Source organism: Python bivittatus, unplaced genomic scaffold (assembly GCF_059951505.1).
Source record: "Python bivittatus isolate LINGU-HERP-01145 unplaced genomic scaffold, Pbiv_v1 ctg000390_np1212, whole genome shotgun sequence".
NCBI classification, from domain to species: Eukaryota; Metazoa; Chordata; class Lepidosauria; order Squamata; family Pythonidae; genus Python; species Python bivittatus.
In genome coordinates this window covers 1,068,723-1,087,324 of record NW_028277070.1, presented here as the reverse complement: position 1 = coordinate 1,087,324, position 18,602 = coordinate 1,068,723, and the positions used below count along the sequence as shown (strand labels likewise).

The 18,602-nt window shown below is 47.5% G+C and overlaps 2 protein-coding genes across 2 annotated transcripts in view; one reads left to right on the top strand and one right to left on the bottom strand.

Annotated features, from left to right (window-relative positions):
- The window catches only part of RSPH14 (radial spoke head 14 homolog), a 97,723-nt gene that overhangs the window by 18,239 nt on the left and 60,882 nt on the right, over window positions 1-18,602 (bottom strand). The window lies entirely within an intron of this gene.
- The window catches only part of GNAZ (G protein subunit alpha z), a 62,989-nt gene continuing 44,886 nt past the window's right edge, over window positions 500-18,602 (top strand). Inside the window, exon 1 of the mRNA XM_088143761.1 lies at window positions 500-755. The gene's annotated coding sequence lies outside the window, so the exon portion shown is untranslated. The remainder of the gene's footprint in view (window positions 756-18,602) is intronic.

The following is an 18,602-nucleotide window of genomic DNA, read 5'->3' as shown; positions in this document are numbered from 1 at the left end:
GTTGACGGCGGCGGTCCACCTCCAGCGCCGAAGGCTGGGCACGGCGCGCGGGCAGGAGCTGCCCCCACGCCCTCCCCTCGCCCTGCGGAGGCGCTGGCTGGGAAGAGGGGGCTGGGATCCCCGCCGGCTTCGCCCAACCCTCGAGGAGCCCGAGTCTCCCCGTCGCCAGGCCGCCCTCAGGCGCGCCTTCGCGACGTCCCGCGATATGGGCGGCAGCAGCGCCGCCCGGCCCGCCGGCCCGGGAACCGCCGGGACCCCCGCCCGGCCCCCGCGGCGTGCGCGCCCAGGGATTGCGTAACGGGCGCACGCCTGGAATTGCGCGGCCGCCACCACGTGGCAGCAGCCCAGCGCCCATGCCGGGCGAACGGGTCCCCGCGCGCGCGCGCGGCCCCGCCCCCTTCCCCGCCGAGCGGGGCCATTGGCGAGCGCCGACGCCGATCCGGCGGCGAGCGACCAATCCGGGGCGCGGAGCCTCTGCGGCGCGCCCGCCTCCCTCCGCCCGAGGCTCCGGAGCGTGGCCGGCTCTGCCGTGCGGCTGCAGGCAGCGAGGAAGACGCCGCCGTCGCTGCTGGGCGCGGGCAGCCGGCCGGCCGGCTGCGTGGCTCTCCCGCCTGGCGGGCGTTGCCGGAGCGCAGGGCGCCGCCGCCGCCGCCGCCGCCTCGACGCGCCGATGGGAGCCCTGGCTTCGCCCAAGCGCCGCGGCAGAGTCTGCCCGCCCCGCCGCCGCCGGCTGCGGCTGCTGCTGCTGCCAGCAGGTGAGTGCCAGAGCCTGGCTCGCCTCCCCCGCGCTCCGGGAGCGGGTCCTGCCAAGGAGCGCGGCCGCGGCACGCTCCCTCCGCCCCAATGCAGCACGAACGGCCCCGCGCCGGCCCCCGCTCGGCTCCGCTGCGCCCAGCGGCGGGCCGCGCGCTCCCCGGCCATGTGCCGCGGCCAGGCGCCTCTCCGGCAGCCAGCGGGGGAGGGCGCGGCGGGTTGCGCTCCCCGAGGGAGCCGCCGCAGCCCGCCCCAGCCTCGGCTGGCGCCCGGCGCGCCCCGGCCCCGGCCCCGGCGCCGCCCGCCCGAGCCTTGCGCAGCCCGCCTCGCGCGGGGCTGCCGGCCCGCCGCTGCGGCATAGCCCGCCGCTCCCTGCTCGGGGCGCGGCGGGCGCAGCTCCCGCCGGGCGACCGCGGCCGCGCCTGGCCCCTCGGCGCGGCTTTTCCACGGGGGGCGGCGGCGCTCTCGCCGAGCCGGAGCAGCCCGGAGCGCGAGCCGGCGGCTACCGGCCGCCAGATCGCCCCTGCAGCTGGCTGCTTCGCGGGATGGGGAGTCGCGCCCAGAGAGGAGCCGAAAAGGGCTGCTCCGCGCTGGCCTCGGGCGGGGGGCTGCTGCGGGCCCTGGGCGAGCGCGGGGGCTCCGAACAATGAAGGCTTCAGCGCGCGGGCGGATGGAGGCGAGCGGCTTGTTTGTCTCCGTCTGTTGACCGACTGCGCCGGGAAAAAACACCCTCGGAGGGAACCGGGGACTTTGTCCTCGCTGCTGGCTATGGAGGAGGGCTGGGGCATAACCCGGCAGGTGAGGGCGCCCGGCAGATACCCCTCGCGACCAGCGTCTCGGCGGATGGCTGCGCTGCATGGCAGCAGACCGAATGGCTAACCCGCGATTTGGTGGGTGTCGGAAACAAGGACCCCGAAGGGCAGAGGTGAGCCGGAGGGCCCTTCCACCTTTTGGGCGCTGCCTGCCTTGCCAGCTCCTCAACACAAGAGAGCCTCGGGAGCTCCGTTAGCGAGAGGCAGAGGTTAGTCTACAGTAGGCGGAAAAGCCTCGACCCAGCCAGTGACGGTCAAAACGGCAGCATCGGCGACGCCTCACAACTTTTCAGAGGACAGCGCGGCTCCCCCGTGCCGGTGGACAAGGCCGCCGACCTTACTGAGAACAGAGATGGCTTCTTCTGTTTATCTGCCTTAGAGTACCCGGCGTTGCTTCAGGGCTGGCCGGTATTCGTTGAAAACCATATAATTGTGAGAGGACGGTACTTGTTCCGTATTGCTTTTTACGTTGAAGGAGCCTGATGAAGTATGGGGATAAGCAGAGACAGTCCCTGCAGTCCCCAAGGGCAAGTCACTCCCTTCAGTATTAGGTGTGCTCCAGGAGATGACTGGTTTGTTCCTGAGAGTTCTTGCATGCCAAAATCCAGATGGACCGCTGGCTGATAGCATCCCTAGTTGGCAGTCCTCTGCTTTGCAAGGAAACCATATTGGCTTGGATTTATTGAGAAAGGAAATAGGAACGGTAGAGGCCCAGGTCTCTCTCCTAGACTTGGAAGTTCTCATCATCCGGCAATACCCAGCGGGCCATAAATGGGTTGGGAAGGCCCTGCTGGGGGCTCTGCCTCTAGCACTGGTCTGCAGAAGAGTCATTAGCAGGGGGGTCTTCTGGTGACAGCAGTCTGATGTTGAAACTTTCTCCTGGGGAAAGTGCAGCCGACCCTCATGGTGGTTCATTCACATTCTCTTGTTTTGGGCAGCTTAAGGCTCATTGAAGTGTTTGGCAGACAACAACTGCCATAGGACCATGCTGCCGTTACATTAATTGCCATGTTAATAAAATTTTGCTTTGATTAGTGGTTTTCATTGTACAGCTTCACAAAATATAAAGTAAATGGGTATAGCATAAGTCTATGATTCTCTGCACACTTACTTGGGAAGAAGCCTCACAGAACCTCACTGGAAATGAATTCTGATCAATATGCAGTGGCTCAAACTGCACTACATCTGAATATTCTGTTTACATGGTTCTGAATAAGCCAGAAGTATTTAAGATTGAAAATAGGTAGTGATGAGGGATGGCAGCTTTCAGTCCTGCATACCTGGAATCTGCCTAAATCCTTCTGGTTATGTTTGAAACAGTTGAAACTTGAAGAGTAGAAGTGATCTGTCCAGCATTGAAATGGCTTGTTCTGACTTCTCAGTACACCTGGAATGTTTTATCCATGATTTTTTTTTCACATTTACACTTACATGGAGGGTGACATCCAAAAGCAAATTATGTTTTATAGTCCCAGTTATATTTTAAAAATTTTAACCATTTAACATGGTTAAGGTGTAAGGGCAATTAAAAGATACCTCTCGTGAAAGATACCAGGATGGGGTGGAGAAAGATCATCAAACATTTAGTGGCTGAAAACTAAAAAGCAGAAAGCAAATTTCAATAAATGTATCATTATAATCTGATTTCCTAATGCAATGAGCTGATTTTTCAGAGAAAAAACATTTATATCCTTGCTCTCTATTTTTGCCATGTGGGATTAGTCCTCAATTTCCAGTGGGTTGCAGTTTCCATTTAGGTTCTTCTAAAAGTAGACCAGCTAGTGCTTGATGTCAGCATTCTTACTCCCAAAATAGACAATAACAATAAAGTTCTAAAAAACCCTAAGATTTGGCCTACTAATTTCAGAAATAGCACATAAAACATAGTGCTAAAGTGGGGGTGCTGTAGGAGAGAAGAAGAGTCTACCCACCATGCTGCTAACAGCATGCAGAAATCAAGGGTGCCATGCAAGTCTTCCTTTGTAGCCTCCATGCAAAAAATAGGGAAATGGCAATTTTCAAACTGGTGCTGAACCGGTTCCAGGTGGGTATGTGTCTATGGGGCACCAAGGGATGGTGGGTTAGAGTAGGCAAGGTTTCCCATTCTTGGCCTACATGCCATCATCTGTAGGTTGGCATCAACAGGTTCTAGTCATGTGGAGGTGGCACTTGTTTGAGACCTTCCATGTTTCAGACTGACAGGTTGGTTTTGTAGATGGTTGATTGTTATGGAAGCTAGGGATTCCTCCTAAGGGCAGTTCATGCCCATCCGTATGCAGGATAAGAAACTGAGCTGCAGACGTTTTAGCCAATTAGGCCAAATGGCATCATAGACCAGGAGGTAGATGACTTTGAGGAAGCTGAGGAGGACCATGTGGACTTCATTCTGGAGTCTGTACATAGTTTGCCCTTTTGTAGCTCTGTGAGAGAATTTAAAAATGCCAGCAGTGCTATCAAACAGCCTTATTCTCAGCAGAAAGCTAAGCTGCTCTTTGTTCTTCCCTCATTCTTGTAAACTAGCCAGGTAAAGGCTGTGCGACAGAGTCTTAATTTAAATATGCTTTTGCGTCACTGAGTCTCTCTCCAAAGGATTCCACTTGTACAAACTGTTTTAATTCTGCAGGTCTGAGAAAGGGAAATTCAGCTGATTTGGTTTCTCTGGGTCTTTAGAAGGGGCAGTCTTGAGAGAACTGAATATGGAAAGCTGCAACAGTGAGTTGAATAAGTTCCTGTATTAACAATTGGATTATCATTGGAACAACTTTAGGTACTTCTGACTAAATAGATTCCATAAAAAGGCTTGGCAAGAAGAAAGAATGAACTGGTCTGAATTTTTATAGCATATTCTGCCTATCTGCTTCTCTGGATGGTACCCACCATGGAAAATCAAATAAATGCAGATACGCGGACCAGCGGCCATGGGTATGCAGCTGCTGTTCCTGAGCGGTCCTGAGAAGAGCCTTGTCTGCAACCTGATCTGCAACCAAGTCAAATGTGGGGGCTGTTCTAGAGAGCGGATGGCACAGCAGAGTGCCTCTGTTATTGGTGGATGCCAAGTGACAGTCCATGGGCCGTGGCATGACCCAGAGGGCTTTGGTTGCTAATTGCACTGGTTGGGAAGAGGCATCCTCTCCTTTTTCTGCTTCCCAGCGGTTTGGGGCTTTGTGCAAAAACCTTAACCTCTGCCCATGAGCAACTGACAGCAGCGCCCCTCTGTCAGCAGCGGTGTTGTGTGACAGTTAGCATTTTGCATGCATACGGTGGCCCCATGCAGAGCACCTCATACCAAAGGCAGTTGAGAAAGTGGGGCTCAGCTGTCTCCTGCCTCAGAAGGGCCACGGTGATGGTGAAAGATGCCCCTCCTGCTGGGGCTGATCGGCTGGGCCTGAAGTGACAGGAACGGTTCTTTGCCCCTCTTGAGCAATGCCGCTTGTCCATCAGAAGGAGCCCAACTCAATTCTGAAGAGCTAAGCTGCTTATTTCTTTGACCGGGAAATATTCCAACCAAATACTACCCCAAGATTCAGTCTCAGTTTTTTGCCCTCAGCTTATTCCTGCATCCAGACATTAGTTTGATCTCATCTGGTTTTGGAAAGTCTAAACTGGGTGATAGGACAGGCCAAAGTTACTTTGGCCCCTGGGGCAGACATTCTTAATGACTCCATTTTTAAAAAGCAGCTGGTGACCCAGATCTGCCACCTCAGGTGGCTCCTGCTGTTTGTCTCATCTCTGAACAGAAAGGAAGCTTTTCTGGCTCCATTTACAGCATAATAAAAAAGGTGGGTGCAAACCTCTTGTTTTCTCCCCCTTCCGTAAGGCAACACTGAATCACAAGAGGATGCAATCTCTAATTAAATGGTTCTGTTCTGATCCAGCTTCTCCAGGAGTTACTTGAAACGTATTTACTATTCAAAGTAAATTTTCTTTCTGGGAAACAGACAGTTTAACATCTGTAACTTATTAACAGAGTTTCCCCTCACCTGCCTTTTTTATTCTAAATGCTGCAGAACCAACCATGTATAATTTCCCTTGGTATATTATTAGATAATTTTTATACCTGTTTATGAAGGCAAGTTTTAAATTGATTATTTAATTATTATTATATTTGTATACGCCAGATTGAACTGGCTCATGGTGGTTTACAGTACAAATAAAACCAGAAAATTATTGTGCAAAAGCTGTTATTTCTGGGCCTCTTGCAGCCCAATTCTGCATGTTAACTTAGCAGCAAGTCTTTCTAAATTAAATAGGAATTACTCCTGGGTAAGAGTGTGTTTAGAAATTTGGCTTCCCTCAATGATAAGTTAGCCAGTATGTGTCTTTGGAGCAGAAATCTCTTTTCCCTTTCCTCCCATCATCCCAATCCCAGGCTGAATGAACGATGCTTGTTCGGAGCTGCGTGAGGCCATGCGCGCCAGGATGCGTGGCTGCTGCTGGCAGCCTATGTTTCACCTCCTGGAGTGGCTGGCATGGGTGCCCTGCAGAAAGCCTTGCTGGCTGCTCTGCCCGGGAGGAAGAAAGTGGCTGTGGCAAGGCCTCTTCCCACACCTGTTTGGGACAGCTGCCTTTTAACCTTTCTGTCTTCTGTCCTGAGGGCTGCGGGAACAGAAGGCAGCCTGCAGCCCAGAGGCCCTGCCTGGCACAGCAGAAGATGGCCGTTTAGCTTGGGAACTCTTCTAGTAGTTTGCTGAAACCTGCCATGTTTCAGTTTGCTCGCTTGCATTTCTTTTTCACAGCTGGCAGGTTTGCACAGAATTTTGAAATATGCTGGTGGATGAATTGACATGCTAGCTGGGCACGTTTGTGTGAATGTGGGCCATTTTCAGACTTTAGGTAGGCAGAAGGGAAGTACAGCCGAAGGGGCTGGCTTACGCCCTTGGCCAGTCCAACCCTGCACAGGTGTTTGCTTGTCCAATGTGACCTGGCAAAAACTTTCTAGTTTTGAGGAAGAAGAATTCAATCAATAATCTCAGGGGCAGCTACCTGCACTTACCTTAAGGTTACCTGGAAATTTGGGTCTAAAATAGAGAGCCAGTTTGGTCTAGCGGTTCGGGTGTAGGCCTAGAAACCAGGAGATGGTGAGTTCTGGTCCTGCCTTAGGCATGAAAGCCGGCTGGGTGACTTTGGGCCAGTCCTTCTCTCTCAGCCCAACTCACCTCACAGGGTTGTTGTTGCCGAGAAAATAGGAGGAGGAAGGAGTATTAGGTATGTTCGTCGCCTTATTTATAAAAATAAGAAAGGCGGGATAAAAAAATCTTAAAAATAAATAAATATAAAATCTTTCGAGTGCTTCCTAGTATGATTGGATAATTTGGTATAGATTCATCACAGCAATAATCTTTTATCATAGAGAAAAATCAAATTAACATTGGAGGTAGGAAAATTGGTGGAGCATAACATTACAGGATTTTCAGTGAACAGCCTGCTTATGTAAAAACGAAGAAAGATGTATGAGTGAACAAGGAGAAGCAGATGTAGTCATGATATGTGGATTTATCTCTACAAATTAGAAGTGAGATAAGAAACGTAATTGCAAATTAGCTCTGGTGAGCGGCACTTTTAGAAATGTTTGCATTTTTTATTTATTCCACTTAGAAAGAGTTATCTGTAAACTCTTGGCCTCATTCTGTTAGGCCCGAGAAATCACAGGAGTGTGCAAGTTCTAGAGCGGCTGATATGGAAGAGAATGAATTACAGTTACAGAAAGTGGGAAGCGGCTCAGAGTTTTGTAGACAGTAAAGCTTTTGCATCTTGGTTCAGAGTCTCTTTAGTAGATCCTGCCCTGAGTCCTGACTAGATGATCTCTGAGGTCCCTTCCAACTTTATGATTTTGTGACCTGATCTAATTTACATCTTGCCTTTCCATTTATAGAGCACCCAAAGTTGCTCTATACCTTTGCTGTTTAAAAACAACAAAAAACCAATACTATTAGGTTATAACAACCGTCTTGTCTTCATCCTGAACCTTCTTAGATCAACCAGCCAGGTAGAAGAATTGTGGTTGGAAGAGAGCTTATCATCTGAGTTCACGTGTTGGCAAGAATGTCTGGAGGGGATGGTTAAAAAAGTCAAGATGGCAGTCATGTCAGTGTGACTGAAGCTCTGTCTGCTTTTTATGTTCATTGCAGGTGGACCTTTGATCCCAGCCTCACGGCTGTCATCTTAACTTTTATGAGTACAGTATACCATGCAGATACCCCTCCATGTTGGGGAATGTTTGGCATCAGGCAAAGCCAAAATTAACGTGTGCTCATTTAAACTGAGATCTAGTAGAGTAACTCCAGTAGAATACTTGCAGTGCAGTAACTGTGGTACCTAAGACATCCTGTTTTCCTGCTGTGCCGGCGGGGGGGGGGGGGGAGTTCCCAAGTTCTTTGCAGATGCCTGCATCTAACATAGGAAATCACTAACTATTCATTCATTCGTCTAATTCAGTTAGAACTTTCTTTGTGTATATTTCTCATACCGGATTGTTTCCTATTGTGTTATATATCAATGATCCTTTATCAGTCTTTTATTATAATCAGTTCAATTGACTTTATTATTTTTCAAAAATGAATAAAAGAAAACAAAAGACAATCAAAAGAAAAAAAGCAATCAACATTTTCAAAGGAATAAAATTTACAAGGGAAGAAGAAAACAACAACACACTACCCTTCCTGGATATCCTCATCAGCAGAGGAAATGACTGCAGATTAGAAACGTGAGCCTATCAAAAAACAACCCACACGAACCAAGTGCTCCATTACCAAACTAACAACCCAATCTCCCACAAGAGGATCTGTGTAAGAACATTATTCAGATGAGTAGCCCAGGAAGAAAAAACAGGAGTCATCTACAACATACAGTGTAACGACTGTAACAGCCACTATGCAGGACAGACAGGCAGAAGACTAGCAGAGCACATCCATGAACATGCAACTAGCAGTCATAAAACACGTAATCTCACAACACGTGGACAGATTCAACCATAGTTTCAGTTGGGAAACTCTGAGCATCCTAGACAAACTAAATCCAAAAACGTTGGGAATTCCTGGAAGCTTGGCATTCAGACAAATCAGCCATCAATAGCCATCACTGAAAAAGCTAAGAAGGAAACAAAAAGACCAGAGCACATCCTCTCTGGCAAACAACACCCAGATAAGCAGGGATTAACACCAGACAAACAATCAAGCAGAAAACAATACCCTAATCAAGGAACTACCAAGGAGAAAACCACACCTCCACCAACACTGGTAGGGCAAGCTATAAACATGGAGCGAGCCCCACACTCACTAGCACTGATGATGTTACCTAGTCGGGTAATGAAATGTCTGCAAGCAAACAACCAAGCACCAGGGACTCCACAAAAAACAAAAGGCTTTTCTAAGATGGAAGAATCCCAGCAAGATACCTTGGTTTGTTTTCCACAATTCCAAGAGTTCTTTAAACAAGAGATGGATGTATTGGAAGATAATCTTTCTAAGTTATTTCAACAATCACAACAGGAAATGCAAGTAAATTTCAGTATTTTCCAGAAAAAAATAGATGATGGATATTGTAGGCTTACAACCCAAATTGAATTTCAGAACAAAGAGGTTAAAGAATTAAAGACTGAAAATTCAGAAGTATCTTTAGTTCAAAAATCTCACCTGACAAAACTAAAGAAATTGGAAGCCAAGTTAAAATTATTAGAAAAGAAGCTGTAAAAAGAACATGAAATTTGGGGGCAAACCAGAAGAATTTGTTAAGGAAGCTCTAGAAGGCAACTGAATATGGATGAATTTTTGGAAATTTAAAAAATCTGTAGAAAAAATTCCTGGATAGTATGATGAAGACAACTGCTACATGACCGATTTGTAAAATCTACATGTTTCAGAACTAAAGAGGTGATTTTAAAATGAAAAAACAAAATCCTTTTGAAAGTTGGAGATTCAATAGAATCTCAAATGCTTCTTTAAATATTCTGAGAACTTGTCTTCAAGACCAAAAGAAATTACTGGCTTTGGATAGACAGAAAAAGGTGGAACAGAGTGAAGAGATCCTGGATCAATTTTTTTTCCTTAGTGTTTTTCCCGCAGGTGCAGAATCCATTCCCCCCCCTCCCCCCCCCCCGATCAACCAAATGTTGATCCATTGGTTGTGACAGGAATTGACTGACCGGCTTGTTGCTGAGAAGAGAGTGGCCCAAAGTCACCCAGCCAGCTTTCATGCCTAAGGCGGGACTAGAACTCACTTTCTCGTGGTTTCTAGCCTGGAGCCTTAACCCCTAGACCAAGCTGGCTCTCAGTTCTTGGATCAGTATGTGGAGAAAATGAAGTATTAACAGGAGAGTTTCTTCCAGACTAACTTAACTTCTGAAACTTAACTACAGTATGGGAGGCTAATAAAGCACTTATGAGATGCTGTTGATCTCTCTTGCAGATAGAAAGTCATGGAAAGAAGCCTTTTTAGGCTCCAGTTTAATACATGGAATTGTGCCATATCTGAAATTTGGGCTTTAGCATTTATATCTAAATTTAACTTAAAGTCTGAATGTTATCATATTGTCCACTGTTTATTGCTTATCTTTTTTCTTCTTATGGATTCTGATTGGGTTAACTAAAGTTCCTAATGGGGTATCTGAGATTTATTGGCTATCCACCCTTATTTTATTAGTTAATTACTGGTTTTTGTCTTGGGGTGGTTGCGACCTGGTCTGGTAGTGGAGGACATTAACACCAGTCTGTTGCCGGGACAAATCAGTCCCTGATTGCCTCCCAGCTCACTGGTGTCATCCTCCCCGCTCAAAGAGATAGGGCCAATTTGATCAACCCACCTTAGGCGACTGATGAACCCTATGGATTTGCAGAGGGAGTCTGGTTTTTCCTGTGGATCTGTTGGGTGGCTTGGCTGAGGCCTTAGTCACAGCCTGGAATGAGCTGATGGCTAGGGCCCTGGACTGTATCGCCCCTGTGCAGCTTCTCCTGTGCCAACCCCAGGGTGCATATGGAGGAGTTCCACGAGATGAAGTGCAATAAGAGATGCCTGGAGTGCTGTTAGAGGAAGACTAGAATAAGTCTGATCATACACTGGTAAGAGCCGATACAGCTACTCCCCGGGGTTGAGAACCTCCAGTTTACAGACAACCCATAGTTAAGAACGGAGTCTATTGTAGCAAAATTTGAGTTAAATACACAGTGATTCGAGTTAAATACACAATGGTTAGAATTAAATACTACTAATACAGTATTATACAATAATACTGTTCTGGCTTATCCAATTCGACTGAAGGACAGACCTTGGGAATGGAACTCATTCTTAAACTGGGGACTACCTGTATTTGGGATTACCTCATAGTGATAAGGGTGATAAAGCATCAATATTTCTCCACCCTTATTGTGTCCACCAACAGTTACCTGGTGGCCCTGTTTAGAGTGACCCAGTCCCTGCTGTGGGTGGACAGGGGATCATCTGCAGAGCTGCTGTGAGGAATATTCTAAGTGCCTGGCAGGTAAAGTTGCTCAGGTCTGCTTGGACTGGGCAAGTCTATTTGAGGCGCCTGGTGGTTGGTCTTGTGCAGCCTGGGATGACTTGGAGTCAGTGACTCTTGAGGAAATGGGCAGAGTTCTCTGTGCTGTCAGTTTGGCCGCCTGAGGTAATGGATGTGGGAATGACCTTGGGAGGCAGGGGAAGAGCCACAACCACGGGAACAGTTGGGTAAAAGGCAGCTTAGCCTGCAAAAGGAATGTCAGTGTGGCAAGAGGCTCAGAAGAGATGCTCCCTAGTTTCTTGGGCTGTAAAGGCAATGGGGAAGAAATATAATTTCAGACTTGCAAGACTCTGTTAATGTAACCTTACAATAAAGTAGAATTAGTACATCTGGGCATGCTTCCTGTCTGGACTACCTTGCAAGGCTGACACCTGTTTGTTAGATCCTGGTCCTTCCTGGGTTGTGCAGACAACTTGGGAAGTGAGCTGTAGCTGTGTTCATGCTGTGATGTCAGCCTCTTTGAGAGAGGGGGTGTTGCCATCAGCCTTAAAAGAGACTGGTGTGCCCCTTCTTGAAGAGGTCATTGTTGGACCCAACAATCCTGGACAATTACTACCCTTCTCTTTTTTAGGGAAGGTTGTTGAGAAAGTGGTTGGACTGCAGCTGCAGAGAACCCTGGAGGAAGCAGTTTATCTAGACCCAATTCAGTCAGGTTTCAGTCTGAGAGTCAGTACAGAGACAACATTGGTCATACTTGTGGATGACCCGGGGTGGAACCAGGATTGGGATGGTGCACCCACATCATATTCCTTGGACTCTCTGTGGCTTTTGATACTGTTAGTCACGGCATCCTTCTGGACCAGCTGCAGGGGTTGGGGCACCATTTTACAGTGGTTCTCTTCCTTCATGGCCAGTTCCAGTCAAGGGAACTGCCCTAGGGCTTGACTCTCCCCTTTTATTCAACATCTACATGAAACCTCTGGGTGAGGTCATCTGCCAGTTTGAGGTCCAATATCATCAGTAAATCCCAGGCTGGCCAAGTGAAGCTGTCAAAGTCCTGTCCCAGTGTCTGGAGGCCATGAAACTTTGGATAGGGGGAACCGTCTCTGACTCAATCCTACAACGACTGAGTGCTGTGGATATTAGGGCCTTCTAGATCTGGGTGTACTGTATTCCATCTTTAACCTTGTATGGTAGTACCTCCCATTCAAGAGTGGTACGCAATCTGGGGGACTTCCTGGACTCACAGCTCCTGCTCAATGAGGAGGTGGCAGCTGTGGCTAGGAAAGCCTTTCCATGGTTTCATGTGGTGTGCCAGTTGCACTTTTCCTAGGTCTGGAAATCTGTCGGATAGTCACTTCACAGCCTGATTACTGCAACGTGCTCTGTGTGGGGCTGCTCTTAAAAACCACTTGAAAGGAGTTCAGTTGGTCCAGAATGCAGTGGAATGGGTGGTGATGGGCATTCTTTGGTATGCCTATGTGACACCCTTGCTTTGCGAGCTGCAGTGATTGCCAGTTTGCTTCCAGGTGAATTTCAAGGTGCTAGTTATGACCTATAAAGTCCCACATGGCTTAGGCCCTGATTACTTGAGGGACTGCCTGTTTCCTGTGGTGTTGGCCCAGCTGATTTGATCCAACAGGATTGGCACACTCCCATTTCCTTCAACTAAGCTGTACCAGAAGAATGTCTTATCTATTGTAGTGCCTGCCCTCTGGAATGAAGTCCCCCCGAGGTCTAGTCCTATATCCCCCTGATAGTGTTCCTGAGGGCCTTAAATGCCTGGCTGTTCTCCCAGGGTCTGGGCCAGAGCGGCTGGAGTTCCTTGCTGGTTATTTAAGGTGTTTTGTTATCACTGACCTGATTGGCCATCTTGCTTAATGTCTTATGTTCTAAGTTTTTTATTAGTTATTTTATTATGCTGCGAGCTGCCCAGAACTAAAAAACCCCCCTATTATAATCACCATTATCATTTTTGTTATCTTTTTTTCTATACAGGTAGTCTGTGATGGAATGTATCTACAAGGAGGAGGGCGATGTGGGAGATCGAGGCTGTCGGGAAGGGGGGGCGCATTCCAGGAGGGGGGAGGAGGCAAGAGACAATACAATCGGCAGGGGGAGTGTGGGAAGCGAAAGAGGTTCAGGATAGCCACTCCCCAATAGTACAGGTTTAGTTTGGCAAGTTTCTGTCTATAAGGTGTAAGCAAATAAAGGAACTGGACTGGACTGGACTGGACTGGACTGTTTCATCGTTGTTCTTGGGCTGGGCCTGACATGATCCTCGCTTAATGATCATAATTGGGACTGGAATTTCTGTTGCTAAGCAATGTGGATGCAAAGCGGGACATCACATGACCACATCGTTTAGTGACCAAAATCCCAGCACTCCTGGTTGCCATTGTTAACTGAGAATCGCGGGTTGTTAAGTGGAGGGAATCCCAGGTAAGACGCATGGGGGTGCTGGAAGGGGAAGGGGGAGGCCCTGGGAGGCCTGGCACAGGCTGTGTGCAAGTTGGGGAGCTGCCGGGGTGTGGCACAAAGCCACAGCCACCCCTGGAAACCTCAGCCGCCCAGCCCAGCAGCGCTTATGACTGCAGGGGTACTGCAACAACCCCCACCCACGTACCTCCTCCCCCATCTATGCCCTTTTGGCCTCCCTGCACAGTGGCACTTGGTGGCAGTGCTAGGGCTGAGGCCGAAGTAGAAATGCCGCCTCAAGTCACACACTGCAGCCAGCCACCCCAGCACCATTGCGCAAAGCCCCAGTTGCCCCCGCCACCCTGCGCTCCACAGGCTCTGCTGCGCCCAGCTGACCTTTGCCGTTTTCCTCCCACTGCTGACAAGGCGCACCTGGCCTGACCCTACTGTAGGCGAGGCAGCTGCTGGCCACGCCAGGCCTTCTTCCCGAGGCTGCTTGCGCCGTTCTCCAAGCCGCTCACACCATTCCTTCTTCAAATTGCGCGCCCGTTCTCGCAAAACCTGGGGAAGATCTGAAGGTTTCCAAAGGAATGCCAGAATGGGGCGCGCAATTTGGAGAAGGAATGGTGTGAGTGGCTTGGAGAACAGCGTAAGCAGCCTCGGGGAGGAGGCCTGGCGTGGCCAGCAGCTGCCTCGCCTACAGTAGGGTCAGGCCAGTCAGCAGCGGGAGGAAAACGGCCAAGGTCAGCTGGGCGCTGCAGAGCCTGTGGAGCGCAGGGTGGTGGGGGCAACTGGGGCTTTGTGCAGTGGTGCTGGGGTGGCTGGTTGTGATGTGGGGCTTGAGGTGGCATTTCTCAGTGGCAGTGGCAGCACTGGGGCTGAAGTAGAGGCCTGGGGAGTGGCAGCAGCTGATTGAGCCTGCTGAAGGCCCGGGGCCTCTACTTCAGCCCCAGCTCTGGCACTGCCACCAAGTGCTGCTGTGCAGGGTGCCCAAACAGGCATAGATGGGGGCAGAGATTGGCAGCTGGGGGGAGTTGTAGCACCCCTGCAGTTTAAGTGCAGGTGGGCTGCCAAGTGCCTGAATTTTTATCACGTGACTGTGGGGGCGCTGCAATGGCTGTAACTTCAGGCATGGGTTGTAAGTCCATTTTTTCAGCAGCTTTGTCGTTTCGAACAGTCACTGAACGAATGGTTGTTAAGGGAGGACTACCTGTACTCTCTTTAAACTTGCATTTGTATTAGTATTTTATGTCTTCTTTTTGACAATTGTAACACCTAGCTTGTAAGAATAAATAAGTAAAAGTAAAAAGCAGAAGCTGCAGCCTTTGTTCCTGTTGCCAGGGGTTCTTCATGGGGTTGTGCCAGATGCAGCACTGAGTTACAAGAACCTGTTGTCACACATAGAAGCTGGCTTCTCTTTTTTTCAGAAAGTCTAAAACTTAGAGTAGAATGACAATTTTGGGTCTTGGTAGGAGGATTTGGATGAAGCTGAGCTAACTACTGATATCACTGATTCCTCCTGGTTTTGCATTTGCTGAATCCAGAAGGATCCAGCTGTCTGTCCTACTTCGAGAGGCAGGTGGCATGGCACTAGCCTAGCATTAATGCTATATTTAAGTATGAATATATGTGTTTCTAGTTAATGTACAAGGCATGTTATATATCATTCTGTATAAGGCACTTGCTGTTGAAAATGATAAATAAAAATATGAATTCTCCACTCGTTGAAAAGTTAGAATTTCTGCAATTAAGAACAGATGGCATTTCCATTTCTTTGCCCAAAAGTAATAGGGACATCTCTTCAGCGAACTAACCAACATGGTTGCTTTAGATGCCTGCAGGGAGTTCTCTCTGTCATAGGTGACAGCCCTGAAAAACAGTCGTAGCTGGCCCCTTCCAGTAGCGCTCTCTAATGCAGGAGTTCTTCTCCGTTGCTGAAGACGGAAGGCAGTAGGAGAAGGCTAAGAACTGCTCTGTGTTGGATTAAGTTGACTACCACCCAAGGATTTTTTCCAGTTACCATGAGCTAAGACTATCAGTTTTGTTAGAAGGTTTTGCCTCAGTATGTATTACTTGATGATTGCTTACCCTGATCTGTATCTGCCATTTTAATGCCAGCTTACCCTGTTTGGAGGGATACGTTTGGAGCTTTTATCACTCTTGATGCCCTCTGCAAACTTGGCCACATCCTTAATTCTAATCCTTAGACTCATTTCAGTATAGGTAATTGAGAAATATCTCAGAGAAATATTTGAGAAATGCCATTATTTTATATCTTAATTGCAAGAACTGTCCATTTATTTCTACTCTCTGTTTTTAATCTGTAAGAAATCCATCCTCTCATCTGAGAACTGTAAAGTCTGATTGAAGGCCTTGAATGACAGATGCCCCCCACCCCGGTTGTTTACATCCATCAAAATTTCCTGGAGTTGGAGAGACAAGTTCATGCCTCAGAAGCTATGTGAATTTTCTTTCAGCAAGTTTTTTTCCATCTATTTTCCTGACAGTTTTATATTTAATAATAATTTCTCCCAATCCCGCCTAAAAGAAACTATGCTCACTGGTCTGAAATAAAACTTATTTTACCGAGGCAGTGGAACAGTGGGGCGGCTTGCAGGTTTACCGAAGATTCTGTTTAGCAGCACTGCATGTGCAGGTTTTCAATCTTCAGCTCTTGGAAGTGGCTTAGAAAGACTAATTAACAATAGGAAAACAAGGTTACAGCTCCCTACTGAAAAGGCTTTGACCTAAAGGCACTACCTGCCCAAGTGGTTAACCATTGTCTGGTGGCAACCTGTCTTTCTTGGGTAAATTGCTTGAGAGAAAAGCCGTTGGTCATCTGCAGTTGCCATTGGATGAGCCTGACTGTTGCAGATCCATTTCAGATAAACTTGAGAACTGATTTAGGGACAGAAACTGCCTTGGTTACTTGTGGAATAACCTTTGCTGAGAAAGACAGAGGGGAAGAATAGGACCCTATGGATTTATTTTGACCTCTCAGGAGCTTTAGAAACTGTCAGATATGACAAACTCCTGGAAATGGTGCCTAGGTTGGGGGTGGAAGACACCCCTTGGCAGCTCCAATTTGAGGGGCCAATTCTGAAAGCTGACTTCGGAAAAAGTTTGTTGCAACCATTGATAATTACATTTGATGCTTGTTATGCTTCTGTTTGTGCTGTTTAAGAGTTATTTAAGACCTACAAAGAGTTGGTTGAAGTCACCCAGTCTATTTCTGTGCCAGGTTTAACTGATATTTTTTAACTCTGAAAATCTCTTGAGCCAAATCTCTGTATCTTCCCCTCACATTTGGCAAGCGAGGTGCTTTTGAAACAGAGCCACTTCCAGTTGTCAAACAGTGTCACTGCGCATTCTGTGTGATTCAGCGGATTGCTCTGGATGTGGAAGATAAAATAAATACTCTTGACTTATAATCAATTTAGATCCTGCCTTCTGTTAACACTAGGCCATGTAGTGCTCCAGATTCAAAAGAGAGGAAGGTGCTTTGGAGCACATGCACTCTTTTCAGGGAAAAAAGAGACAGCTGCTTTAAGCAGTTGGAGACAGATACTATCATCCAAAGCACATTTTCTTCTTTGAAACTGAAGTACTGCATAGCTCTACTCAGCACACATGTATACATCCATAGTACACACGTTTACGTACTACGGTATGGTATATAGTATGTCAACTACTATATGTACACATGCATACACCTATTAGAATCCATTGAGAATAGAAAGAACAACCCAGCTTCAGTAAGATAAGCAATAAGTAGAGGCTGCAGATGAGATAGCAGATAAAATTAATTTGCCAAAGTGAGAAAGACCTGCCGGAATGGAGGGCATCAGAAGAGAGAGTGCCTCCTCTCGGGATATCTGGCAGGAGGAGGCAGAGAAGTAAACATTTTCTGTAAGAACTCCTCTTCTATAAAATAGATTTGCCCCTTCCCTCTGGATCTTCCAAAAACTTTTTTTTTTTAAATTCTGGAAGACCTTCAGGGAATAGTGCTGTTGTTTGAGTGAGATGCAGTGTTATCAACTGCAGCTGTTTGTTTTACTGGTTTTATGTATATTATTTTATTCACTACTTAGGGTCAATGGCAATTGAAGTGATATAAAAGATTGGTTCATAAATAAACAAACAAACAAATAAATAAATAGAGCAGTTACTGATCCAATGAAGTGCCTGCCAACTGGAGCGCATGAGTTCTGAGCAAGTTCTGCTTACTTTAATCTCTCGAAAAGCGAAAGGACTAAGTAACTAATCGGTGCCCCTGAGAGATCCGTTCCTACAGATCGAGGGCCATGCTGTGCTCTAATCCGTGTCCTGGGTGCTGCCGCTGCAGCCCTTCCTGGGGACTCTCTGGAGAGCTGCTGGAGAAACCAGCTGGAGAGGGCAAGAATAGGCACTGCCCGTTGTGGTGATTCTGGAAGGCTTTGCTAGAATCTCGCAGGGCTGAGTTTCTCAAGCACTGTGACATGCAGGAAATGCAACATAAATGGGAAAACAATATTATTTGGAAATAGGACAGATATGTAAGGAACATCCTTACCTGGCACAGGAGGAACTGGCTACAGTAATTCACAACCTCATAACCACCCAGATTTATTTATTTATCAATTTATTACATTTATATGCCTCCCATCTCCCCCAGAAATCCTGCCAAGTGCTTCACGTGGGGCTGCCTTTAAAAACTACTCAGAAATTATAGCTGATCTGAAAAGTAGCAGCCTGCGTGTTAAATGACACCTGATGTGCTGCTTCTTGGCAACAGCACTGGTGCTGTGGAATGGTCTCCCCATGGAAGGCTAGCCCCACTTGGCTAGCCCCCTTCTAAAAGGTTTCCAGAAGGTCATTAAAAACTGAGCATTCTGGTGATGTTTGCCTATTGTGCCAAAGCTTATTTTGCTTTCTATTTTTTAAATTTTTTCTTGTTTTGCTATATATTGGTTGTTATTTTTAGGATTTAGCTGATTTTTGCTGCTTTAATCACACCAAGGATATTTTAATTTTTGGCATTTCTTGTAAACCACTGCGAGCTTTGCAGCAGGATATAAATTCAATAAATAAATAAGCAAACAACATTTAAAAAGAGAATTATCTCCCATGTGTTTGTTTTTCTTTTAAGTTAATTTTTTTAAATTTATTTTTATTTACAACCATAGGCT